This window comes from Agelaius phoeniceus, chromosome 3 (genome assembly GCF_051311805.1).
Source record: "Agelaius phoeniceus isolate bAgePho1 chromosome 3, bAgePho1.hap1, whole genome shotgun sequence".
NCBI lineage: Eukaryota > Metazoa > Chordata > Aves > Passeriformes > Icteridae > Agelaius > Agelaius phoeniceus.
The window spans coordinates 56046250-56072743 of record NC_135267.1 but is presented as its reverse complement, the minus strand read 5'-3'; the positions used below and the strand labels follow the sequence as shown (position 1 = coordinate 56072743).

Below are 26494 nucleotides of genomic sequence, written 5' to 3'. Positions count from 1 at the left end.
GACAGCGGCACCGCACCGCGCGCACGGCCGGCGCCCTGCCCAGACCCGCCCGGGACCATAGCTCGCCAGCGGCGCTGCCGGACTGTGTCTCTCCGGTGCGATACCCACGCTGCGACGACGCTCCCGAAACCCGTCCCGGCCCCGGGCTGGAACCGCATCCCCGACGGGCAGTGACCGCTGAAAACGGCCCAGGAAGAGCGGGCGGGGGCGAAGCGCTGCCCGCGGAGATTGATAACTGCGCTAACCAATGGCGACGCGGAGAGGGCGGGGGCGTGGCCAGCGCAGCCAGGCCGGGAAGGGACGGGGGCGGGGCGCGGGGGCGGGCGGGGCGCGGATTGGTCGGGGGGCGGGGCCGGCGGGGTTTTCTCCCGGGCTGGGCTGACGGCCGCGGCCGGGAACTTCGGGAGCGTGCGGGCGCCAGCCGTCGTCCGAGCGGCAGGTACCAGCGGGAGCGCTCCTGAGGGAGCGCCACTTACGCCGGCAGTGGGGAGCGGGGGATGGCAGGGAGGAGGGGGTCGGGCCACCATTGCGCTGCGCTGGGTGCGGCTTTGCCGCGTATCCGTCGCCGTTTTCGCTGGTCCGCTCCGCTTGCCGCGGGATGCGGAGGCTGCGGGCGGGGCCGGCTGGGCTGATCGGGTAGAGCTGCCTTCTTCCTTCCCTCCTTCTATGCTGGCCCCGAGCTGCGGCGGGGCGGGTGGATGGGGGCTGTCAGTGCCGCGGCCGGCAGGGGGCGGCAGCGGCCCCGAGGACGCGCGTCCGGGGGCGGCGGGGGCGAGCGGCTCCGAGCCGCAGCCCCTCCGCCCCGGGCGGGCAGCGCAGCGGCCGGCGGGGCTGGCTCCTCCCTTCCTCCTTTTCCCGCAGCCTTGGGCGCTGGTCCCGGCGAGACGAGCCTTGCGGGGCCGCTCCTCGCCGCTCGCTTCCAAGCCTCCCTGGCGGGGCCGCCGGCGCGGGCAGTGCCGCGCCCGCCGCCTCCGGCCGCAGCTCGGGGCACCCCGGCCGGCGCTGCGCGGGCTCCCGCGGTCGCTCCGTGCCTGCATGTACCGCGCTCTTGGCTCGCCCGCCTCTGCTCTGGGGCCAGAAGAAAAGGGGTGTTTTTCCCCGAAAAAAATCTGTCCTGCTGGCTGTTGGTGCCTTTCCCGCACCCGTCGCGTGAATGCTGCGTGAAGCGAAGCGGTTGGTTTCTTAATTTCCTTCCTCCTAGAGCACCACTCCTCTCCTCCTGATAACTTCATCTGTTTGCATCTTGGGCTGTTCCTTTCTTTCGTCTCTAAGTTAGCAACTGCAGAAAAATGAGCTAAATAGGCCCCCGCATTGAGGCTGTTTGCCAAGAATCAGATAGGGGGTGAAATCGAGGAAGACTTCACATCGCTAATTTCCCTTCCCTTCGGGATTAGGGCAAAAATAAGTGTAGGATCCTCTTATATGGTTTGTGTCTACTGTTTTAAAATAAGGCCCCCTTCCAAGATGTGGCAACCTAGCCTCTGAGCATTATGCGCTAAGATCTTTAAAAAAAGATTGTTATTTATAATTTTAGGTCTAAAGTTCTTTTCCTATTATTGTTCTTTTGTAAGGCTTTGATTACAGTACTCTGAAGTCTGAGTACACTTAAAAGAGCTATTAACACTATGGTAACATTTTTTTAGTGTGCAGCATTTTTCACAGGTAAAGATTCCACTGAGTTGAACTTAATCCCTTTTGATGTTAATAGTGTTGTCCACACATGTGTATGGCTAGAAGGATTGCTGATTGACATGAAGGGAGTTGTTTTGAGGGTTTGTCAGCTTAATGATCATGATTTCCACCTTCCAAAAAAAATTGCTGCCAGAGAGCAAGTAATTGCCAGCTAAAGTAAACTTAAGGTGCTTTGATACCAGTAGTAACTGGCAAGCAGTTGATTTGGTGTGCGTTTTACTTCTTGTAAAGCTCTCCAAGACCAGTTTTTAATTTAAATTATATATTCTATATTTGCTTTAAAGTGCATTTTCTTAGCTTTATAACCTTCTTTTCTGTCTGCTGTCATGGGTGCTTTCAGAGTATTAGTGAAATGCAACAAGCACAGTTCTACAGAACTTAGCCTTCAGCAAATTCTCATCAACTCGTGTGTATCCAGTCCTGCAGAGGTTGAAATGACAAAATGCTTCTTTGAGAGACTAGCTAAAAGAAAAGCTGTGTCCTTTAGCATCATGTTTTGAACAGCAGGAAAATGGAGCCGCTAAGCTACGGAGCCAGCCAGTTACAGAACAGGAGCAGTTTGGTGGCACCCTGGGTTAGGCAGCAGTGGCCCTGGAAGGGCGTTCAGCAGAAGCACTCAGCTTCAGCTGCTGCTCTCCTCCCTTCCAAGTTTCCATTTCTGCTGGCCATGCTGCTTTCTGTCTGCTGATGACCTCTTGGTGGGAAGTTGAGCTGCTTTCTTTTGCCTAAATTGCAACATTCTGCTGAGTTTCGTTACCTTTGGGCTTAGAAAATAACCTTCCCTTCAGTGTTTTCTGATCTCGAAAATTTCTATCAACAGTTTGTACCTGTGGCAGATGAGCTTGCATTGTAAAAATATAATTTACATGGCCTAGACAAGACTTGCAAAAATGTGTTCTCTCTGCACCTTTGTTGATAGTGGAGAAGAGGGGGAGTTAAAACTTCTTAACATCCAGGGCTGTGTGGAATAAACTTCCAGGCTTCATTCATCTGGAAATAGACCTTTTGTTCCACTTCTACTTGGATAGTTTTCCAGTAACTGCAGTCAATTAATAAAGTTTTTTTAGATTCAAGGGCCAAAACAGGTAACATTCTGAAGCTAGTTTGGCTTTCTCATGTCTTACTGGGGATTCAGTGGCAGCACTGAAGAGCTCTCACTTAGAGAAGGTAACCTGAAGAATAACTGTATTACTTCTAGTAGCCAGTGTGATCTGAATCAGTTTGTGAGTGTGGATATAGGCAGAATATTCATTTTTCATGGGACCAGGTCCCAAGTCATGTCGTTAGAGATGAAGAATGTGGGTCATAGGTGGAGAATGGAAAAGTGTTCTGGGAAGTATAGACATGTAAAGAAGGCATTGTGGGTTGTGATAAGTAACTTGGACACATGTTCTCTTTAAGCTGGTGCTCAAAAAAATCAAACTAGGTTTATAACTAATGTTTAAAATATATGACAAAGTAAAAAAAAAATCTGTAGTTGGTGGTTGTGGGGTTTCTTTTTGAAACTGGCATTTCCTTTTGGTGTTAATCTGGGAAGCATGTTTTAGTGCAAAAAATTGATCTATTTTAGGATTAAAAGGGAGGGAACAAAATAAAATTATATTGGGTATACCTGTTACATGGATGACAGCTATGAAAGTATTTACTGGTAGAAAAAGGATCTAAATGGTTTATGTTTTTAATAGTTGTCTGTAATGTGTAGCTCTATTCTAATTTTTGAAAGAGGAAGTTTTCCACATTTTAGTTTACTGTGTGTAAGTTTCAGTAGGTTAAAAGTCATTTTACTGAAGATTGTAATGTGTACCATATTTGCCACTAGATATTTGTAAAGCAAGGTTGAATGCTTTCCTGGGGAAGATGTACTAAGTCAAACTGTGGTTTCATTCTGGAATTGGTCTTAAGTAGGGGGGACATTCTGGAATTGGTCTTAAGTAGGGGGGAGTGAGAAGAGGGAAGGTGGGCTGTATTCCTCATTGCAAGCAAAATTAACCCAAGAAAAGCAGTGTTGGAAAACTGTTCATTGCGTACTCACACAATGGGTGAACACAAGAAAGAGGATGGGAGCAAGAAAAGGGGATGTGGAAGCATCTGATTGTTGTAGTCTGGACTATACAAGAAGCCAAACTGCATTGTAAGGGGTTATTTCTGGCCATCTGGTTTTGAAAGCAGACTACTTTAAGCTTTAAGAGTGTTAGACTTTAAAATAAACTGCCACACTTCTATTTTGTTAAGAGACAAAAATCAAAGTGCAAGTTAAATGATTAGGTGTGGGGTTTCTTTCTCTTCTTCTTTGTCAGGGTGTTCACATTTTCAAAATGTTTATCATTTCAGCATTGTTCACTTATCTGGTTTTCTAATTTATTTGGTGGGTTAATTGTTTGATGTAATGTGACTCTGAATTATTCCCTTACAGGCAAGCAAGATATTGTGCTGATATCCAGTTGTCATAGTTGATTTCACTCTACAAATCTTCAAGATTCCTACTGGAGTGAAAGGTAATTTGTGCTTTATTTTTTTAGGTCAGAAGATTCATTGTGTGAATTTACTAAATAGGCAACATTTTGTGTTCTGTTTCAACTTCTCATTTACTTTAGCTATTGATGGGATAAATTTACATGGCTTGAGTTGTCAGTTTTGTGATGTTATATAGAAAAAACCATCTAGATGATACCGTAAATATTTTGACTTCTACTTAAGAGCTTTGTGGTGCACACTCTTCTGTGAAGGTAAATTTTACAGGTAACTTATTTCCTCCATAGACTTCACCTTGTCTTTGAGAAGTTTGTAAAGATTTACAGACTAAGTGAAGGCCTTATCAACAGAATATTGATTAATTGCTATTGGGTAATCCAAAAATAGCTGTTGTTTGGCTAGTGAAATGAGGAAAGTATGTTCCATGTATAGTATGAGATTATAGACTTGTGTGTACTGCAGGTGGGACAGCTCAGCAAGAATGCAGGTTTATTTATTTTAATAGACTTAGGGGGGAAAAAAAGGGTTTTTTTGCTGTATTGTCTGATGTCTTAGAGTTGTTGTAATGCACAAACACTGCATTACAACAACTCTGTGAGTTGGTGTTGTAACATGTCAGATGCCAACCCTTTGCTGTGCACATCACAGCTGCCTTTGATGGTATAATGTTTCATGACTGCGCTAAAGTATGGGATGCTTTCAAGGCCTGACTTCATTGAAGTTGGCCTCTTGTGTAAAAACTGATTGTCTCTGTGGATTCTCAGAAGCAGGTAGTAATATTTTGCTTATGTGTTTCTTTGATTGGATTTTTTTTCTAAAGGAGATAAGGTACTACTACTGTTCATCTCTGTAGTGCTTTTATTAATAACAGCATGGCTCATCAGAGAGCTCTTGTGAAGAATTGCAGGAAGAGCCTCTCTTAAAACTGGTGACTTGTCAGTGTCTAGGGGGTTAACTGGGTGTTTTACTTGATATTGTATCTACCATGGGGCTCATATTTGCCTGTATCTTGGTTTTTCCTCCCTGTACTCTTTCTGAAGGGTGTGATAAAGCCTGTCTTCTAGCTTACCTTGCTCTTACTGAGTCATGCAGCATGTGTGCTCTGTAAGGTCATTGTTAGAAGATCTTGCCATTGAGTAGTAAAAGAGGGTTATCTAAGGACAGTTTAAAGAGAACTGTGGATTGCCATGGTCTCCTAGGCTTGAATCTTCCCTTTTACTTTTAACATTGTGTGTGGTTTTCTGTTTGCTAAGCAGTAGCTCTGGAAAAGTGTTTCATAGGAAAAGATGCTCAGTAACCAGAAAATAAAAATAGACTCAAAAAAAAACCAACCCCATGAACTCTCTGAAAGATCAGTTTCATCTTAAATTGCTTGCACTGATGACAAAGCAGAGTTTAACCAAATATTTATTGTTGAAATTACTCTCTAATTAGTAGTGTTGTACAGCTAAATGTAACACCAGATTTTACTGTAATTTGCTGCTATCCCCTTACTGTGGGTAGAGAAGTATACACTATAACTGTGGTATTCTTTATAGTGGCCTGGATAAGAATTTGACTACAACATTTTAAGAGCACAGAATGTTATTAAGAGTATGAGAAGCTTCAGTATATATTTAAAATGCATGATGTGCTCTCTTACCGCAATGGAAAATTGGAACAGCTTTTTCTAATTTGAAATACTCAGTTTTCCTGTATATGGGATTTGAAATACATATTCTTAATTCAAGTGTTTGAATTCATACTAGGCAGACCTTTGAATTCTAACTGATTGAGCACGAATTCTCCTACTTTGGAAAATCAAACCAAAATTTAAATCTGGTGATAAAAATGTCCTTGGGTTTCACATTTGTTGAAACACTTTTATTGTTTCCAGTTACTCACAAAAGCAGGGATTCATCAATTAAAATATGTCAGAATATACCAAGTATATCCTGCAAACTTCTTTGAAGGTTTCAGTTTTGGATCTGAAACTTTCAATTTCCAAACACAGTGTTTTGTACTTTGTAGACATTATTTGTAAACAGTTGATTTGCTGTTTGCTCAGCTGAAAGAAGCTGTTTTATCCCATTTGGTTTCTCCCTTTGAAGTTGCACTTAAAAGCTGTGTTTAAATAATACTGTAACTGCTGCTGTTTCATCATCAAGCAATTAAAGAAATATGCCCTATGTATCATTGATCTTCTCTTAGAGGACTGAATCCTTTTTTCTTGTATGGCTTTTTTGGTACTTTTCCTGGTAGGGCATTTCATTATTTGACCACAAGTCTGAAATAAACCCAGTGTCTGGGAGGGAAGGAGGTGGAGGGAGGGTGGACAGAGTGGGGAACATATAACCAGAACCAAAGAATGCTGTAGCATTAAATTAATTTTTAAGTCTGTGTTTTGTCTTATGGCTGCCTTGTCTCCTCTGTAGACAACATTTGTCAAAGAGTATCTTATATTATGGTTAGAGGCAGCTGCTTGAAACAAGGCTGGGATTGCTACATATCAGTGTTACTGCTCCTTCTTTACAAACCCCGATTGTAAGCGATTTTAGTATTAAACCTGTTTCGGACCTCTAATTATCTCATTAGTTAACTTAAGCTGTTGTATTTGGCCTCACTTTCCCAGTGTGCTTTCTTGACTCTGTGTGTGTGCTTAAGAATATATTACAGAGAGTAAGTAATGCTTAATGAAATTTGTGCACTTACAGATTTTTTTTTTGTTCCCCACCCCTCCCTGCTACCCTTACATTTGCTTATACCGAGACCATTGTATTTCCAAGCATGTTGCATTTTTTTTTTTCGTTTTGAAGGGTAAGGCATGTTTCTGAAGGCTGAAATTTCATATTCTCCAGATTTTTTTACTGTGTTGAAGTGTTAAGGTGAAATATGTAGCAGATAACACTAGGTTTTTGTGACTTCTGGATTCAGTCCCAGTGACATTTCAGAAAGTAAGGATGCTGTTTAACTGTCATGGCATAGCTGCAGAATAATCACTTAGTGTTGAGGCTGAATAGTTGAGGGTTTTTTGGGGAAAAATTTACACTGTCACCAGCACATTATTCTTGTACTGTAGAAGAAATTAAACTATGTAAAAGGGAAGTTAGGAATACTGCAGCCCTGTGTTGTAGGTGAGAAGATTCTTGGAGGAAAGTGCCTTTTCCATAGAAATGCTATGTAAAATAAGTTCTGTTGTGAGATTTCTATGTTTAAAAACTTAATCCAAAGCAAAAATGAAGTTATGCTACAGAACACAGTAATAAATGACAGTGTTCTGACTTGGGGAGAGCGGCAGGGTCATGTCGTCAATCTACTTTTAGAAAAACACACATATAACATTGCTGGCCCTTCCATATTCCCTCATATGCCCACTGGTTTTAGCAAATTTAGTAAAAGGCAAGTGACCCTACATTGTACTTTCATCTTTAGACCATTACAAGGTCAGGAATCCAAACAGAATATTTGCAGTCTTAACTAGAGACCAGGTATTACATGTGAGACAGTTACCACTGAAGGAGGAGTTTGTACAATTTTAGCCCTGATATGGTAGGATGACTAGAAACTTCTTTAGTTCTTGTTTCTCATGTATTCTGGACTTCTGTTCCTTTTGTTTCAAAAAGCATAATGAAGCTCTATAAAAACACCCACACATTAGCTGCAGTATATTTTGCCTGAGCTGATTTGTTTGAAAAATCTCAGAAATCCAACTCTGTATCTTGAGGAATCATGAGATTTGATATACTGGACTAAGAATTAAGGGTTTTATGTACTGCTTGCAATTGAATTTTTAAAGGCTAGTGTGAGAGAGGCAAAACATGTCCCCACAATATTGGGAGCAAGTTTGCTTCAACCATTTTTTTGCCTAGGTAAAAGTGCATCTTCTTTGCCTTTTTCAGACCTTCTGCTCAGTTTCCCTGATTTTTTATTTAAGGAAAAAAAAAAACCACAACATTTTCTTCAGTTGTATTCCAGGGCAACAACTAGTATGAAACTGGTTGGCTTACCATAAAATTACTCAGTGGTGGTACATCCTGCCTTGGATAAAGGGCAAGACATGTGCTGTATGTAGCACATTAAGACTTTGGAATGGGACCAGATGAAAACAGTTTTTATTGGGTGAACTGTTTAGTCACTGTCATGAGCCCTGATTTTCTGTCTTGAAACATCTTGTCTCCATAAACTGTTGAATTATGTGGGAAGATTAATTTGCCTGGTGGAGTCACTTGCAAAAGAAGAGAGGCAAAAAGGCCAGTGTGTTGCGGTCCTCATGTTAAGCCTGTTGAAATCAAAATCAACCTGCTTCATTCTTTTACTCTGAATGACCTTTGCTTGCTCGTAAAGGATACTCATTTAGAAAAAAGTCTGGATCTTTCCTGTTCAGAAGCTCACAAGGGTCTTCTTGTTTTACTCATATTTAAAACAGCTCAGATTTTCTTTAATGATTTTGGTTAAATGTTTTAAGACTTGAAGTAGTTATGCTACAGAGATTTTTCCTCAAGTGTTATTTTTACAGTCCTGAGTGGGTTTTCATGTTGTGTTATTCCCAAGGTTAACAACAGTACATACTCTTGCTAGAAGGCTCAGTATGTAAGCAGTTAAACTAACAGCTCAAGACACAACAAGTGATTTTATGTTCTGAGTCTTTTTAGATCTCTGGTTATATCAAGGTGAAAGGATAAGCGCTAATTTCAGGGAAAATGTGTTTTTTCTCTGCTAGTTCATTTGGGTGTTTGGTGGTTTTTTATTTATTTTCTTTTTTACTTGCCTATCTAATGCTTTGTTTCAGGTAACTCAGGCAGTATGTTTGTATGTGAGCACTGGTAAACTGCTCATGAAGGTAGCAACTCAAATTCAAGGAAAATAAAGCTAATATTATCAGAGATCTTATTTAATGTAACTTTATTAATTGGTTAATTAAAATTAAAGTGGTTTCTGTAGCTTGTCAAATTATGCTTGTTCTTTCATCATACTTCTGTTTTTCAGTATAAAGTGGAATAAAGATGATCCCTCTGTTTTTGAGAAACCAAGTTAGTTTGTGTGGGGTTTTTTCTGGGTGTGGAATTTTTGATTTCCTTCAGAGAAGAGCAGCTTCTGCTGACTAACTTCAGGTTATGACTCCCACCAGTTTGTTGTAACCAGTCACTTATCTCCTGTTATCTCTGTTTGCACTCTATGGGATTGTGGACAGACTCTGGTATAGCAGTGAGGCATCCTAAAGAAAGTCTAGGGAGGAAATTCCCCAATTTAGTGTTCCCATTAGAAAACTCCAAGCTATGTGCTGCTCACTTACTTCCCCCCTGCCCCCCACCCTTTCCCCTTCAGTTGGATAGAGAGGAGAATTGGAAACACATAAGGTAGAGAAAGTGGGTTGAGATAAGAGCAATTTACTGGAAATAGCAATGAAATAAGAAAAGGAGCAGTAAGAGCAAGAGTATTAATAACAGAGTGTACTAGGGAGGTGAGTCACATGAGTGCTCCCCACACAGGGCCTGGTGAATACCTGACTCTACTACCACACTAAATGATGTAGAAGGGACTCCTTCCTCTGTCCCCAGAAAATGCTGTGAGGTGATATAGCATAATCTTTGACTCCTGGCCAGGCCCCCTTTTGGCTACTGTAAAATTAACCTTGTCCTTGCTTAAGCCAGAACATTATCCTCCCCTTAGTCTATACCATTCATGTCATGCACAAATCCTACACCTACTAGCTATATATGTACATATATAAATGCACATAAGCATAGGTATAATTTCAATAGTCAATGGCTGTCCCTCCAACATGTTCATTGAGTTAATTTAGCCTCTGTACCTGGAAGACATCCTAGATGTCTTCCAGGGCAAGAGTGCTCCCAGGTGGTTGTGAGCTACATCAGGAGCCTCATGTATCTGGAGCAGACCATATTCATTGTCCATGGTAGTTATGGCATACAGTGGCAGTGCCATTCAGCAGCCAGTGTTACAAAAGTTAACATTACAGACTGTTCTCACTCAGAAATCAAATCCCTTTGAGGTACGCATTGTGTTTCCCCATCCCTCTGCATTACGCAGCAACTACTCGAGCAAAAGCAGTCACACAGACAGGTTTGCCTTTGCTTTAGGCAGGACCAGTCCAAAGTGATATTCCTCAAATGCACCGCGGAGACTTCATCCCCTTCTACGGTAGGTGGGGGTTTTGATTGGGTAGGACCAGCTTGATTGCTGGAGCCTCTGTAGTTAACTAAACCAGGTAGCCTTTGCTAAGTGCAGATTCCAGTGTTTGAAGGCCCCATTATCTGCTGCTTTCAATGTGGTTTCTAACAGTCCATTGTTCTGTTCAGTTTTCCCAGAGGCTGGCACATGCTTGGGAATAGGGTACACCACTCAGTCCTTTGCTCTCTGGCCAGGTGTCTGTGAGACTCGTTCTGAAATGAGTCCTGTTGTCCGACTCAGTTCTCTCAGGGGTGCCATGTTGCCACAGGCCAAGGCCCAAGATGGTGTTCTGGGCAGTAGCACCAGGCACAGGGTCTGTATCCAGCCATCCAGGCTGGATGTTTCCACCAGAGTAAGCATGTAGCACTTGCCTGGTGGGTTTTCAGCAGTGTGATCTAGTCCATATGCAGGGCCTCCCCATGTTTGTATTTCAGCCACAGTCCATAGAGGCCTTGCCTGCTGGATTGCAGCCCATGTTTCACAGTTATGGATAACTTGGGACATAGTGTCCATGGTGAAGTCCCTCCCTCAGTCACAAACCCACCTGTGTGTTGCATTGCTTCCCTGATGATGTGAGGCATGATGGGCCCACTGAGCCAGAAATTACTCACCTTTATGCTACCTGTCCACATCCACCTGAGAGACTTTAATCTTGGCAGCTTGGTCTACCTGTCCATTGTTGGCAGTGTTCTTTGGTAGCCCAGCTCTTGGGTACATGTGCATTTTTGTGACATACTTTTATGGCCAACTTCTTCACCTAGGCAGTGATGTCTTGCCACATTTCAGCAGCCCAGATGGGTTTCCCTCTGTGCTGCCAGTTGACCTTTTCCCATTATTTGCTGCCATCCATGAGTCAGTGTAGAGGTTGAGCACTGGCCATTTCTCTTTCAGCAATATCTAAAGCCTGCTGGATGGCTTTCAGCTCTGCTCTCTGGCTTGATTCACCTTGATTCACCTTGTCTCTCAATAGCTTCTACAGCTTGTTGTGTAGGATTTCATATGGCAACTTTCCATCTTCAGTATGTGGCAGGAACTGTCAGTAAAGAGTGTATCGCTTTTCATTTTCTGGTGGTTGATTATATAATAGGGCCTCTTCAACATGTGGTACCTTCTCCTTTGATTATAGTAGTCTGAAATTTTTACCTTCATGCCAGTTCTTGCTGACTTCCAAGATCCCTGGGTGATTGGGCTTTTCTATTTAAGCTTGCTGTGTGATCAACGCAAGCTGCCTACTCCATGTGGTGTCAGTGATGTGATGTGTGGCTGGGACTTTCCCTTTGAACATCCAGCCCAGTATTGGCAGTTGGGGTTCCAGGAGAAGCTGTGATTCAGTGCCAGTCACTTCTGAGACAGCTCAAGCTCCTTCATAAGTTGCTGGTATCTCAGTTGGGGTGTAACAGGCCTGGGATCCCTTGCATCCCTGACTGCAGAAATCACAGGCTTTGAGTCTCCCTGGATGCTTTTTGCCAAAGACTTCAGGAAGGACCTTTCTTCCTGGCTGCAGTGTAAAGCACATTTTTCACATCTTGTCCTTTCCTGACTGACCCAAGGGCTACTGCATGAACAATCTCTTGTTTAATTTGTTCAAAAGCTTGTTGTTGTTCAGGACCCCACTTGAAATCATTCTTTTTCTGGGTCAATTAATTGAGAGGATTTACAATCTGACTGTAATCTGGAATATATATCCTCCAAAAACCCTCAGTGCCTGGGAAAGCTTGTGTTTCCTTCTTACTGCTTGGTGGGGACATGGCTACTGTTTTGTTGACCACATCCACTGGAATCTGACAATGTCCATCTTGCTGTTTTACTCTTAAAAACTACTTTCTCAGATGCTTCAGGTATAATATTATTTTAGGTAAAGTATCAGTTCAAGTACCTAACTGGTAACTGGAAAAAGCTGTGTGGAAATTCTCTTACTGAGGTTTTTGGGTGTTGGAAAGGCTCTCTTTCATGACAGAGCAGTTAGCCTTGTTTTAAATCGGAAACAAAGCTGGAAAGTTTTGCAGTGTATATGTCTTTAATAAAACTACAGAGAAACAAAATCATAGAATAGCAGATTTGTCATCTGTCAAAGCAAAGGTTCATGAATTTTAAACATTCTTATTAGAACAGCAAGATTCTGCTATAATGGGAATTCCACCTCTACCATTTTCCTAGATGTTTGCTCTTACTAGGGTATTAACAGTTTTTTATAAAAGACAATTCTGCCGTTAGATTTTTTGCAAGCCTAAAGTTACAGTTATTTCCATTTTTCAGTAACATAAATTAAAATTACAGAATTTTTTCTTTAACATATGTTTGCAGAGCATTATTAGCGTGAAATTATATGTAAATTATGATAGCATAGAGGGAAAATGTACCACTGTGTAGGAGTGAATTGGAATTGGGGATACTTGGGATGTTTCTATGATTCATTATTTCTTCGTCTGGTTTGGAGAGCTTTGAGTGTGGCTTTTGTATCTTTGATCATGTCTATCTTATATGTGCAAACATTTGAACAGCAAATTCAGTCACTAACTAGATAGTAATTCTTTTTTCTTCAATACTAATTTTGAGCTAATTGAAGTAGTGATGTCAGTGGGCAGCTCTGTGTCCGTGGATCATACTTTTGAACTATTTGCTCCTATTGTGGAAACTTTAAAAAGAAGAATGCACTTAGTAGGCTGAGTATCTCTAGTCTGTATGGAGGTAGTGTTAAGCAACAGAAGTTGGGTTTTCATTTTCAACAGTGGAGGTACTGTTGCATGTTTTTTTCCCTCTCCTCCAGTTTATGCTCTAAAAGTGTGGTTCACTGTATTTTCTCCCCTTCATCCTTTCAGCTCCAAACAAGCCCTTTGCAACCTCTTCTCCCCACTTGATTTTCTTCTGTTCTTTTTTGTTTTCCCCTTGAATTAAAGTAAACACTGCTGTTGTTTACAAAGCTCTGTGCTGCTGAAGAATTGAAGATGGCTTTCACTCTGCTAGTCATCGCTAAAGAAACATTTCTAGTGAGTTGAGAGTGGTCTCATGCTTACATGCTGTGAAGTTATGCAAAACTTTTTGTCTCTGATGTGAGCAGTAATATGTTACTTGATCCACAGCTGTATTTTTAAAATGCAACACTATTTTAGTATGGAAGGCTTCTTGTTGCTTTATGTGAAACTGATCACATTCAGGGCTTTAACTGGAATTGAAGCAGTTACCTCAGAATACTTTAATTAAAATAGGCAACATAACTGTTGCTACAATGAGATAATCTAATACAGACCTTACGGCAACATGATTGTAACATAAAGACTCCTATGTAGAATCAAGCTAAGTTTAATATGTTCCCAAATTCAGCCAGGGCTTCTGACCTTTTCTTCTGAAAACAGCTGTTGCTTCTTTCACCCCCCTACACTAGAGGAGATGCCTGGTAGGCTATTAAGGTATATCTTCCTTTGCATGAAAAACTTTCAGTTTTCTGACCTGTCTTTGTACTTGAAAAGCACTGCCATAGGCGACACTTACTTATCAATAGTACGCATCAATTCACATGACAGAACTGTCTTTGCTGATACCCTGAAGGCTGGTAATTCTGCTAAGGGCTTGAATAGTCTGCAAGAGTTTTACCAGTAATTCAGTGCTTTTCAGCCAAGAGAGTGTGTTACTACTATATTTAGCTTTGAAGTTTTTTCCACTGATTTGTTTGTAGTTACTGTTTGGAATTATTTTTACGCTTTGTTGTATTGCTGCTCTTCTTCAAAACACACTTGCAAATTTTAGCGTGGAAGTTTTGAAGAACTGAACAGAAAGATCAAATTCTTCAAACTCTTAGCTTGCTGTTACACAGGGAGAAGTGGTAACAAGGGAAAAGTCACTGCATGTAGAGTGCATAGTTACAGGGATCCTGGGCTTTGACTTCTACTAACTTTCCATTTCTGATTGTTAAAGAGGGCTTAACTTTTGTGGTGAGGCCTACAAGAAAAGGAGGAATCTAAAGTAGCCTTTTTTTTCCTTTGGGTCACCTATGTTTTTTGTTCTGCAGCCTTTTGTACCCTGGTAGGATAAGCTGTACTATTTCGCCTAATGGATCAATGCCTGTAGTCTTTTTCTCTCAGAGCTGGTGGGGCTTTGTGGTTGTTTTTCCAGCTTCCTAGAGCAGGTGGTGATACTTACAGGTCTGACTTGGAGCTAGTTACCAAATAGCATAAAGTGGAGAAAGTGAGAAGTAATCAGACTTGCAGTCTGAAGTAAAAGCATTGCTGCAGGTTTGTGCTTGCAAGACATTTGAGGCAGCCTAGCAATGTGTGATCAGTAAAATATTGATTTGTTTCCTGTAAATGGTTTTTATTTCCTCTTAATCTTGGGACATTTTGACTTAAGCATTTAACTTGATCTATGAAGCTAAAATATTTCTAAAACATCTTCACTGATTGTTGTTGATGTTGACTTAATGTTTTTCTTATATGGTATTTAATTAGAGGAATTAATCTCTTCTGATTATGATACTGTCATTGCCTACAGTAATACCATATTTTTTAACTGACCTCTCAGTTAAATAAGTTCTTGCATCAAAATGGTTAGTTATAGTGATTTTCTAGAATCATCACTAGCAGTTCACGCAAGGGAGGATGCTGAAATAAAGCAGGAGATAGACATCTGGAAAATAACTTTTTGAGAGGAATGTAATGTGATGAAAATTATGATTCCTTTATCATCAAAATGTAGAGATGGATGCATTAAGAGTTTTCTGAATGTTTGTAATTATTTTCTTTTTGGTGGTAGTGTGACTGTATTATCTATGTTTGCTCTGTAGCTTACATAAGCTCAGGAGACCAGAGTGTTGTTAAGTGAGGTATGTCCTGACCTTTCAGAAGAGTTTGAGATGCCATTGAGTTCTAAATCAGATCTGGCTAATTTTTGTAATAAGATGTCACAGACCCTTGACTTTTTTTCTCTTCCCCATAGAGTCTGAAAAATATCGTAACTTGATTTTTATTTTTATTTTCTACCAAGTTAAGAAAATTAAGTGGCTTAAGTTCTACAAAGCTGGCAAGTGAACTCGTCTGATGTATTTTGTGTTAGATACTTCTAATGTAGCCTACTGAACTTGGTAGGTTTTTCAAAAGAATATATGGAATTTGGCCTAGTCAATTCTCTGGGTGACACCATAGGGTTTTATATACTGTTTACGTCTGAAGGTATTTCTGTCTAAGCCGTCATTGCATTTTGAAACTGTCCATTAGTGTGCAGATTGGAAGTAGATGGACTACCCAGCTGTGAGTAAAGGTTATCTTTTGATTTAGGACATGATACTTCTGTTCCATGCACAACTGATGTGTTCTTTGCTTCCAGGCTTAAGAGGTGACTATGCCCCCTAAACTGCCACAAATTCTCTGTCTTTGTGATGGGACTACAGAAATGATGTCATTAGTTATTTGTAATCTGAGGAATTGTTGCAGCCCAAATTTCAGGGTGACTCTCTTAAGTTTTGTGTTAGAGTACATTTCATAACCAGTGTAAGCAGAATCAGTTTGAATACTTGCAAAACCAGCATGAATATTTGACCAAAATTGTCAAACTAGCAATTCAGGAGAGAGGGTTGGGTTTTTTCAATCTACATCATCCTCTTTGCGTTGTTAGTTCAGACACCTGCAGCAGGCACAGCTTTGCAGCTCTATCTGCTTTTATGGTCAGCTAACTATTGACATGTTTGAGTTGCAGATTCTTTGGGTTAAAAGCACAAATTAGTTTACTTTCTGAACATGTAATGGTGGTGGATGGGGAGGAGATGGAAGAAACCCAGAATGCAAACTCATAAGTCCTGCAAAATGAATAAACTGGATTTAGAGATCCCATCTATCTAATATCCGCTGAAATTGTCTTACATTGCTAGATTTTCTTCTCCTACATTATTTCAAAAGAATTTTAATAATGATAATACTGTGGTAAAAGCAAGAGATGAGCAGTAGACTTTTGAGATAATAATAATAATAATAATAATTTTTTCATGAATTTGAAATATTGTTCCACTCATGTACTTTCTCATTTTTCCTCTTTTCATGCTCTTATGCTTCACTATACAATATTCAGTAATAGTTAGAAGTAGTAATATGGGAATAATGGCTTTAAATTTAAAGAGGATAGGCATAGCTTAGATGTTAGGAAGAAGTTTTTACTGTGAGTATGATGAGGCACTGGAACTGGTGGCTGTTGCCCAAGGATGTTATGCATGTCCCATCCCTACAAGTGTTCAGGGCCAGGTTGGATGGGGCCCTGAATGACCTGGTCTAGTGGGAGGTGACCTGGTCTAGTGGAAGGGGTTTGAAGCTACCTTTTAGGTCCCTTCCAACCCAAGTAATTCTGTGAATACTGCAATACTAGCCTCTCAAAGCTAGTGATAACAAATATGTTGTTGACCTTCTTGTAATCCTCCTCAGCATTCATTTCAGGTTTTCCTTGAAAGCATCAGATCTTTCAGTATTTAAAACTGAGTTGCAGTGGAAGAACTTATGAGGCACAATCTTCCATGACTTTTTCATGCTCTCCTTTATAACAAAATATCAGCTTTTCCCCCCTGCCACTTATAAATGTTTGTTCTGTCAGTACCTCTTTTCTTTGTTTTGTTGTATTATTCCCTGAGTATACTTGATGCTGAACCATCCAAATTAACACTAGATATGTATTTGTTTTGTGTGGCTGGTAGGTTCTGACAGTAAAACTGGTAAGGCAAATAAAATAGGTTTACTTATGGGTTTATACTAGACTCTCTTCACTAATTGGGATTTCTTTCCTACCAAACTGGCTTTGCATGTCCTGTATAAATTAAGTATTATTGAGACCTCTGGACTGTTGCTAAATTTAGTTCAAATTGACCATTGAACTTAAACATTACAAGAAGAATAACAAACAGATGAACAGGCAGTATGATTGCATAGATCTTATTTCTGTAGGAAACCAGGCTAACAACTGTAATGTTTCAAACAGCATTCTTGTTGGAGTTCAATATAATCTTTTCCAGCCTTTTCCTAACACGTGGTGATGGTTGATATTTCTTGTTCTCAGGTTGATTAGGTTAATAGCTGGTTTTCTGAAATCTTTAGCCCTTTTCCCTGCTTTTTTACTTTTAAGAATGCTTAATACTTCTGGTAAAAGTGAGTGTTTGTAGACTGCCTTTTACTGTCAGGCAGAGTTTTGCTGCTATATAAGCTCTGTTGTTCATTGGATCATATAATTATTCAGGTTGAAAAACACCTTTCAGACTATTAAATCCAACTGTTAGGTTAACACTGCCAAATCCACCACTAAACCATGTCCCAAGCACCACATCTCCAAGTCTTCTAAATATTTCCAGAGATGGTGACAACTACATCCCTGGGCAGCCTGTTTCAGTGCCTGGCCATCCTTTCAGCAAAGAGATTATCCTTTCTATCCAATCTAAACCTCCCCTGGTGCAACCTATTTTATTTGTTGTTACTCGGGAGGCAGACACTCATCTTGCTTGCAACCTCTGTTCCAAAAACCACGTCAACTGCTTTCCTATATCCTCTCTAAGTTTTTATGTTCAGGCTGCTGAATATAATTTAGCAACTGAAGTCTCTGACAGCTTGTTATGAGTGAAAGGTCTTATTTCCTCCTTTTTTGCAAATAGGAAATGTTAACTAGCCGAAGGATGTTACAAGTTAGGGAAAATACAGTTGTGATTGTTACCTTAGTAACACTTAAGTTATTTGCTGGGTATCTTTCAGTACCTGGGAACTCAACTCTGTTAGACCTAAATGACCACTGTTTCTTCTTTGAAATCCTTATTATGAAAGCAAGAGTTTTCTTAAGTGTATTATGATTATTTTTGACATAGTGTTTTAATGCTGTATCAGTATTATCAGTATCTCCTTCACATTGTTTTTGAGATGTATTGTTAGCTACCTCTAATTTTTCCTTAATGAGGAGTCTTTTGAAATTCTAGCCTTGGTTTGTGTAGTATTTTACAAGTATCATTCATAGTAGTATACTAAATAAATTATTGAACATTTACCAATTACAATGCTACAGTAATGAAGTAAGCCTGAGAGTCTCAGCCCTGTACTGTTGTCTGTTATTTGATTCCCTGATACACAAATTTGCTTTTCGACTACTTTTGCCTTTTTAAGCAACAGAAGCTATCGCTCAACTTACATATATATCCAGGTTTCTAATGAAACTTTCTGGCTGAAAAGTTTGTAGCAAATTTCCCTACTCCTCATTTTAACCATGGGTATGCCATGATTCAAGGGTAAAACCCCTAATCCTTCTCAGGTGTTCCCTTGTTGTTTCCACCCAGGAGAGAAGCTACTAGTACAGGATGCTGTGGAGTGAGCCCAGCAACAACTGGGATCATGTCCACCAACAAATCCAGCCCTCCCACATGCTTTGAAGTGTCTCATGGGTAATATGAGGCAGAGACTCTCTTAGATTCCAAAACTTGTCTGGGTGATTGTTATCTGAGTTACTAAGAAAATACAGAATATGCTCAATCCAATAAACCTGAGTATTCCAGTCAGATAATTAACTGAGCTTCTTCTAAATGTGAAAGGTGTGCTGTTTCTTTTTCTCTGGCCTTAAGCATGTGGGAAAGAAGATCATTTCTAAGCAAAGGGAAAAGGAAATTGTCTCATATTTATTAAATCCTTTTCCTATCAGGAAGTATGCATCAGGATTATATGCTTGGCAAGCAAGAGTACATATTTTGGCACATTTTTCTCTTTGTAACTTGAACAGCCTGCCAGCATTGCAGGCAGCACTAGCAGCAGTCTGTGTCCCAGACAGTTTTGATTATAAATCCCAGTCTCTGCAGCGGGGCAGAAAGCTCTATGGGGATGGGCACTGTTTGGTCTCCTTGGCTCCTTTTCCTTCCCAAGTGCACTGGGGAAAGAGAGGGTGGGGGATAGATGGAGAAAGCAGGATGATGGTCATGCTTCTGGTAACTCCCCTCTGCATCCTAGTTAAGTATCCTGTGAATAAATATCCTGTGTAAGTTTGAAGAGAGTCCAGTCCTGTTGTGATGGAACTGATGGTCTGCAATCTAATTGTATCTGAAAGATCTCCAATAAACCATTGTTTGAGTGCACCAACCCCCAGAATTACAAATGGCATTGCCCACACAGGCATTCCAGAAATTGTGGACACAGTCTTTTCTTGGTTGTCAAGTGAAAGGTTAAAGGGTAAATGTCTTTTAAAGTTCTGTTGGGACCAAACATAATGTTGTGAACTTTAATCCTCTTTCAGTGCTCAGACCTGTATTGCTAATTGTGCCATTTGAGGTGGCAGTGGCTTCCCCATTTACACAAGAATGAGGAAAAAATAGCTGAGCATCGTTATGTTCGCTGTGAAGATTTTCTGGGAGAGTGATGGCCGTGCTGCTGAAATTACTTGCGTTTTTTAAATAAATAAAACTGAATTGTGAAGGGAGGCAAATGAGGAAGAGTAGATGTCCTTGTATGGGAAAGATTCTGAGGAAAAGGCTGGATATCCAACTATCCTTTGGTTTTTCAAGAAGAATTCAGTACCTTTAGTGCTTGTTTATTTCAGATACTCAAAGTGATTACATAAGCATGCTTAATAAGGTAGCTAAAGTGTTATGTTAATACAGTTTGAGTGTTATGTTAACTTCTTGTTCTTCCAAGTCATTTGACTAGAATACAGTTCTGAAATTTTATGGGAACCTTCCATCTACGAATCCATTTTATCATCATTCTGTGGAATGCATATGGAGAGTAGCAAATAATGGAATTTTATATGTCTTTCCAACTTATGCCTTCAAGCAACTTTTACTGCATTTAAAACTTGTTTTAAAGTGAGTAAACCTTACATATTAAAATCTAGGATATTCCCTTCAATATTGAAGTTAATGTTTTTAGTGGATGGGAGAGAAATGTATAAGGAATATTTTGAGTAATTTTTGGATTGTAAACTGGTTTTATGATGAAATTAAATTACATATTTGGATTTTGTTTAAGATGGGATGTTTTTTGAAATATTTTTTTTAGCCAGCCAGTTTCTTCTAACACTAAGTACATTTAAAGTTATCTTAAACTTTATATCTTAACAAAAAATGGAAGCTTATCTACTGACATTCTTTTTAACCTCATGTAAGCAATATATTTGGGTCTGTTTTTATGGCATGTAGATTTCCTGTCTACCTATTTGGTTGTGTGAAATGCCTGACACAAATTGTTGGTGCTCTTAGCTTAGTTTTATTATATCTGTTGGTCTGTGGTTTGATCCCAGATGTAGCTTTTTAAGTCTGGAACAAGGAAAGCTGAAGTTACAAAGAGTGAAAACTTTGGTTACCATGCATATAGAAGCTATTCTTTGTAATGCAAAGAAATTGGTTTAACAAAACAAATTATTTCTTTTTCCTCAAGGGCAAACTGAAGTGCTGCCAGTAAAAGGACTCTTGAAATAACTGCAGTCTTCCACAGTTTCCTTGTATCTGCCACATGTGAAGTGTTTTGTACCTTTTTAGAATCAAGGTATTGAAGGAGACTTTGTCATGAAGATAAAGGAGGGTTGTTTTTTTTTTAATCTAGCATGGAATCTGTAATTGAGTTCATAACCTTGCAAACATGTGAAAGCTGTTTCCTGAAGATATTTTACAAAACTGGATTTCTCTGTACAGAGATTCAAGAAGTGGATTCCCAAAGGCAGTACCACAACTTGTCGAGATTGGTCTTTAACTCCAGGTATCTATCTTGAATCGTGAATTCTGAATCTCATTTCTGAGGACTTGGTATTTCACAAGAGAGTGTGTAACCGTAGCCAAGGAAAGAAAATTACTTAAATTGTTACTATTTGTCTTAGTTGTATCATATAGATCATTCAATGAGTTGGTGTTAAATTAGCAGAAAAGTGTTACTGTGATTTCCTAGACTAAGTCTCTACTGTGTGTATAGCATGAAAACAGAAAGGTTTGATTGATTAGTTGTTATAATTCCTTTGGCAGCAGTTCTTCATTTAGGAAGCTTCTGCCACTGTGCCCAGTTCTGTACTCTCTTTTCCTTACCACATTAACAGACTGCTGCTTCAACTTCCTTCACACATCCTACAGAAAGATTGTCTCTTGTTTATTTCCATTTGCTGTTTAGGTGGCTTCTCCTTAAACAACATACCTGCAATAGTTCATTCTAGATATCAGCTGGGGAGTCACATATTAAACCAAAATTGTGATCAGCAGTTGTAGCCTTACTAGGTGGTACCTAGTAGGAGAAGAGGGAACATCCTTCTTCCAGGCAGGGAATTGCTGTTCATTCAGTCAGTTAAAAATTAGCTTGGTTAGAATGGGCTCACTTGATGTGCACTGCAATGAAAAATTTAATGAAAGAGTATGGTAGATGATTTTTGTTTGGGGGAGGGGCACCAAATGGGGCTAGATTTAACTGGATGGATACTATAATTTTAAAAAAATGGTGTTATCCTTTCTACCTATTAAATCATGAATTTAAGTATTCCTGAATGAAGCAACAATACTTACCGCTATAATAATGCACAGAAATAACCCTTTGAAATTATTACTGAAAATACTTTATGCCTATGACATAATTCTGGCTAACCTGCAAAGCTCTTAATGACTGACAGATTGTGGAGAATAGTGGAGTACAATTTTTAAACACTTAAAGAATGAGCCTATGGCTGAGAAGTACTGGCAAGCTGTAGATACTGCAGATATGAAGAAGAGTGTTGAAGGGAAATGCAGATGTTATTACAATAGTTTTAATAATTTATATGTATGCCCTGAGTCTCTGTAAAATGCAGGTAGCTGATGGCAGCAGTTCAGTTAAGTATAGCTCTAAGCAGAGGGACAGCTGTAAAGGTATGAAGAATTTAGAGTATAGCTTTGTAGAATAATTGCAAGCTTAATGCAGAAGAATGTCTCCTGAGGCCCTTCAGGAGGTTCAAGTGAAATAATTCGCAGTGAATTTAGCAGTAGCTGGAAACAAACTAACTTCTTGTTTTGTTTCAGTAGTAGTAGTAGTAGTAGCAGCCTGCTTTCCTTCTATACCCACCTTCACCCTCCCAAAAAATGAAGTTTAACTGAAATGCTTTGTTTAAACCCCTGTGAGGGCTCATAGGAATGATTATGCAAAAGTTTGCCAAACAGCTGGGGTTTTATAACCAAAAGTTAATGTTGAGGGCAAAGTCATAGTTTTAATGTTTTTGGAAGGAGGAGGTATAAACAAAATTTGCCTTTGTTATATGCTTTGCTTAACAGTTTTTGTCACTGAATTATCTGTAGGTGGGGCTGATAAGGGCAGCAAAACCTCAGTCTAAAACTAAAGGATAAGATTCTCTGGTGGAGGCTCTGTTTTGTCTGCTTTGGCACAAAGGCTGCAGGGCTGGCTGAGGGTGCTAATGCTGAGTGTGGTCTGCAGCCCTCTATGCCTCTGCATCCTGCCCTGTCCCTGGATCTAAGACAACTGCGTGTTGTTGCAATAGCTCTCTGTTGTGAAAGGCAGAGGCAAGCTAGAGCAAAGCTTAATTCCTGCAGTATCCTTAGCTCTGCTTCTTTTCTGCTTGAAGGTGGTCAGGTTCCTGGGAAGCTGTCAAAGGTTGGTAATTTGGATAGAGAAGTCAGGAGCACAATAACAGGAGTGAAGGTGGGGTTGTCACTAAACTATGGAAGAAAGGATGGAAGTTGGAGCTGGTACTGGTGCTGCAGCAAAAATGAATTTAACTGGAAAAACCTAATTTTCTTGTTACTCTTGGGAAGCCTTTAATTTGTGCTGCCTTGTCCCCAAACTTTCAAAGGAATGGTGTTACTCAGTCATGTGACTGGTGCCTCTTAACAGAATAGACAAAACCTAAATATCAGCTATGCTTAAAAGTATCTTTGTGATTTGCTTTTGAAAATGCATTCATAATAAGTGATATCATGCATCTCTCTGATAGCTTTTTCTAAAATAAGCTTCCTTTTTATTCTTTGGCTTATCAGGATGTTAGGATAAAGGGTTGAAGGAACCTTGAAAAGCTTTAGTGTCTCAATAATGTGTACAAAACTTAAAGCTAAGGTAATTTGAGAAATGTGGTGCTTGACCTATGATACTGCTCTAGTTTGCTGTTAGAATTGGAGGAACTAGCCAAACCAGTAAATCCACTGTGTAGAAAACAGTATTCTGGAAAAAACCTTCAACAAATCCTTTATAAATCAAATAAATATGTTACCAACTGTGAAAGTCTTCAGTTTCTCTATAAAGGGTCAGTGCAGAGTAACCAGTCTTATACTGGAATAAATATGGTTGTGTCATGGCAATAGAAAATTTTTTACTACTAAAGATTTCACTTCTCAAATTTGCTTCTTTCTAATATTTCTGGAGTTATGAAATGTTCACCTTTAAGACTGTTTTCTACTTACAGTACAACCATTTAAAAAACATTAATATTTATTGTACCTGTAATATTTATTTGGATGCCAGTCTTGGAGTTGCCCTGACAATGAGTTCTGAGATGATCAAATGTATCTCCTATAACTTCTAATGCATGTAGTGCCATAGAAGGATATTTCTCAGTTTCTGCAATACAATATACTTCAAACTGGAACTGATTATATATTTATATTGTATTCCAAAGGCAGCCATGAGTTAGAGATATTGACAAGTCAGTCATTGCAAAGTAATGTGCTGTGTGTCCTCGGATGAAACAAGTTTTCCTTGAAAATTTTATTTCTGTGGAATAACTCTCTCATTGTTGTGTTGCATAGTCAGATGGAAACCATTGTATTATGTCAGTCTATGCAAATTTTGGAAAGGAGATTAGAAGAATCTCTTTTGGGTGTGGATTTAGTCACTTCATTTTTTTCCTTATAGCAAGTATTCTTTCTATTATATTGAAATTTTCAGAAATAGCCATAATTTTAAATGGACATTGAAAGGGATGTGGTTTAACAGTCAGTAGGAAACAAAATTGTTTGTAGTTGCTTAGTGCCATCCTAAAGCAGCACTGCTGTTAAAGTGTCAGTAAACTTCATTGCTCCATGATTTCACACCAAGATTTCTGTTTGCTGAGAATTCAGGAGTTGTAGACTCTTTGTAGAGAGGGAAGCATTGGCAGTAATTCATGAGTGGGACTGCTGAGTGCAGTGTGTCCACATGGATTCACTGTTACCTCAGGATGGTCCTGTGATGTCCCTATGGCTAGTGGTGATTTAGGTGACCCTGTCTGACATTGTGATAGCCTGATATTGATAATTTGGAAGGGGACTGTCTTCTAGGCTGTCAGAAGGTACATTTACTGTAGTTGTGGACTGTCTGGGACCATGCTGTTGCTCAAAGGTAAAAGTTAGTTAGCTTCTGTAAGTTTTATTTATATAAATACATTTTTCTTATGCTTATGTCCATAGAGAATATTTGAAAAACACATTACTGTTCAGACTTAATTCTGAAATGGAAGATTTCTATGAAAGTGATAACTGGCAGTTTCTGGGAGTTTATAGATAGCCTGTATTAAATATCTGTATAAGGGTATATATAGTGAGGGACATTGCAGTCACTGCTTTCTGATAGGAAACAGCTTGTAGTTGGGGAGCTAGCAGGGGCACAAAGTTAAACAGCTAACAAACCAATGATCAAACCACCTTTTTTTTGAAGAGAAGCCTGATAGTGTAATTTTGTAGGTGAGATTGCTGGAGTGGACTTTTGTCTTGCTTTGTTTTGTATAGAATTTACATCTATTAATTGAAAAGTGGCAGAATTACATTTTTAGTGCATGAGTCCTAAATGTGAACATTGCTGAGTTAGAGGTTTAAACTGTGGCAGGCTTGGTGTATTTGCTTATTGAGGCACTGGTGTGTCTGACCTAATTGGGTCATAAATTCCAGCTTTTGTTCTCAGCATTTTTTTTGAGGGCTCATCAGACTTTAATACTGATCACTGTATGAAAAATTGCTTCTCACCAAATACTCTGGAAAAGTCAAGAATGGTAACCTTTGGAGCTTGAAAAGATCTTGGAAGGTATTGGCTTGAGTCAGTTACTTCATTTTTTTTTTTGGTAGTTGCAGTGCTGCTCTATTGCTTTACTATTTTGACACCTACAAGTTGAATGGTATAGTGATTTGTAGCTTAGTGGGAAAGTAACCTGAAATTTTGCAATACTAATATTTTTGTGCTTATAAAGAAATAGCTCAAAATTTGTAATTTTCATTTAACTGGAAAAAGTATTATTACACAAAATATATCTAGAGGCTGAGTTAAATTTCTGTAAATGTGAGAATAGGCATGATGCTCTTCACACCAGTTTTTATGTGTATACATACTTTCTTAGACAACTCTGATATACTGTGGGTTTCTTATGGAAGTCACTTATTAACTTCAATTGTAAAAGTAGTTGCATTCAAAGCACATTTGCTTCTAGCAGCAAAAATTCACTTAAAGACAAGAAATACTTTAGTAACTGCCTAATACTTTGGCTCTGTTAATTAGCTGGAGTGCCTTGTATTACATGATTTAGTGTCCATGTGGAGAATTAAATATACTCTGACTCGTAAGCAAATCTTGCTGTAATGAAAAAAAAATTATCTATGGTTTGTCTGGAAATCTTTTCTGTCAGAGTTAAAGAAATACCTAATTTCTGTATGTTGTGAGAATTGCAATGGTAGCTTGGTCAGGTGAATTGCAAAACACAACATAATGCAAATCAGAGCATTCCAAATTGTCAGCATATGCAGTTCTTCCTCAATTTTTCTACACACAAATGTGTGAGGCTTTGGCAGACTGTACAGTGATGTCTGCCATGTCTCCCACATAGGTTGCCCTGTAGCATCCTACTGCTGCCAAAAGGATGGGTGGGTGAGGCTTCTGTGCCTTGCCAAGAAACTTAATGGCTGATTGCTTGAAGCAAGGCTTCTTTAGTTGGGTCTCTTTTTAAACTTAGCTGTAGATCTTTTCTAGGTTTATCTGCACATCCTGACTGAAAATGTTAACACTGGAAATCTGGGCTTTTTTAACCACTACATTTTAAATTATAGCCTGCTTTTAAAGTTAAAGAGATGAGAGAACTGTAAGGATGGATATTGTGCAAGTGTTCTGCACATGGCACACAAAAAGGTGGGATTCAATGAGTTTCTGTGGTTAAAAAAAATTACATATTCGGTTTCAGCAATTGCCAGTTAATATTTCTTAAAAGGCTTTAGCATTTATGATAATCTGAATGATTTTCTGACCAATCTTTA

At 39.6% G+C, this 26494-nt stretch overlaps 1 protein-coding gene across 25 annotated transcripts in view; it reads left to right on the top strand.

Annotated features, from left to right (window-relative positions):
* Positions 1 to 338: 338 nt before the first annotated feature.
* The window catches only part of EPB41L2 (erythrocyte membrane protein band 4.1 like 2), a 109227-nt gene continuing 83071 nt past the window's right edge, over positions 339 to 26494 (top strand). For 24 of the 25 annotated variants that reach the window (XM_077175308.1, XM_077175330.1, XM_077175329.1 and 21 more), the window contains exons 1-2: positions 339 to 439; positions 4106 to 4187. The gene's annotated coding sequence lies outside the window, so the exon portion shown is untranslated. Of the gene's footprint in view, positions 440 to 1037; positions 1174 to 4105; positions 4188 to 26494 lie in introns of those variants that run through there. The other variant, XM_077175307.1, reaches the window with a different exon arrangement.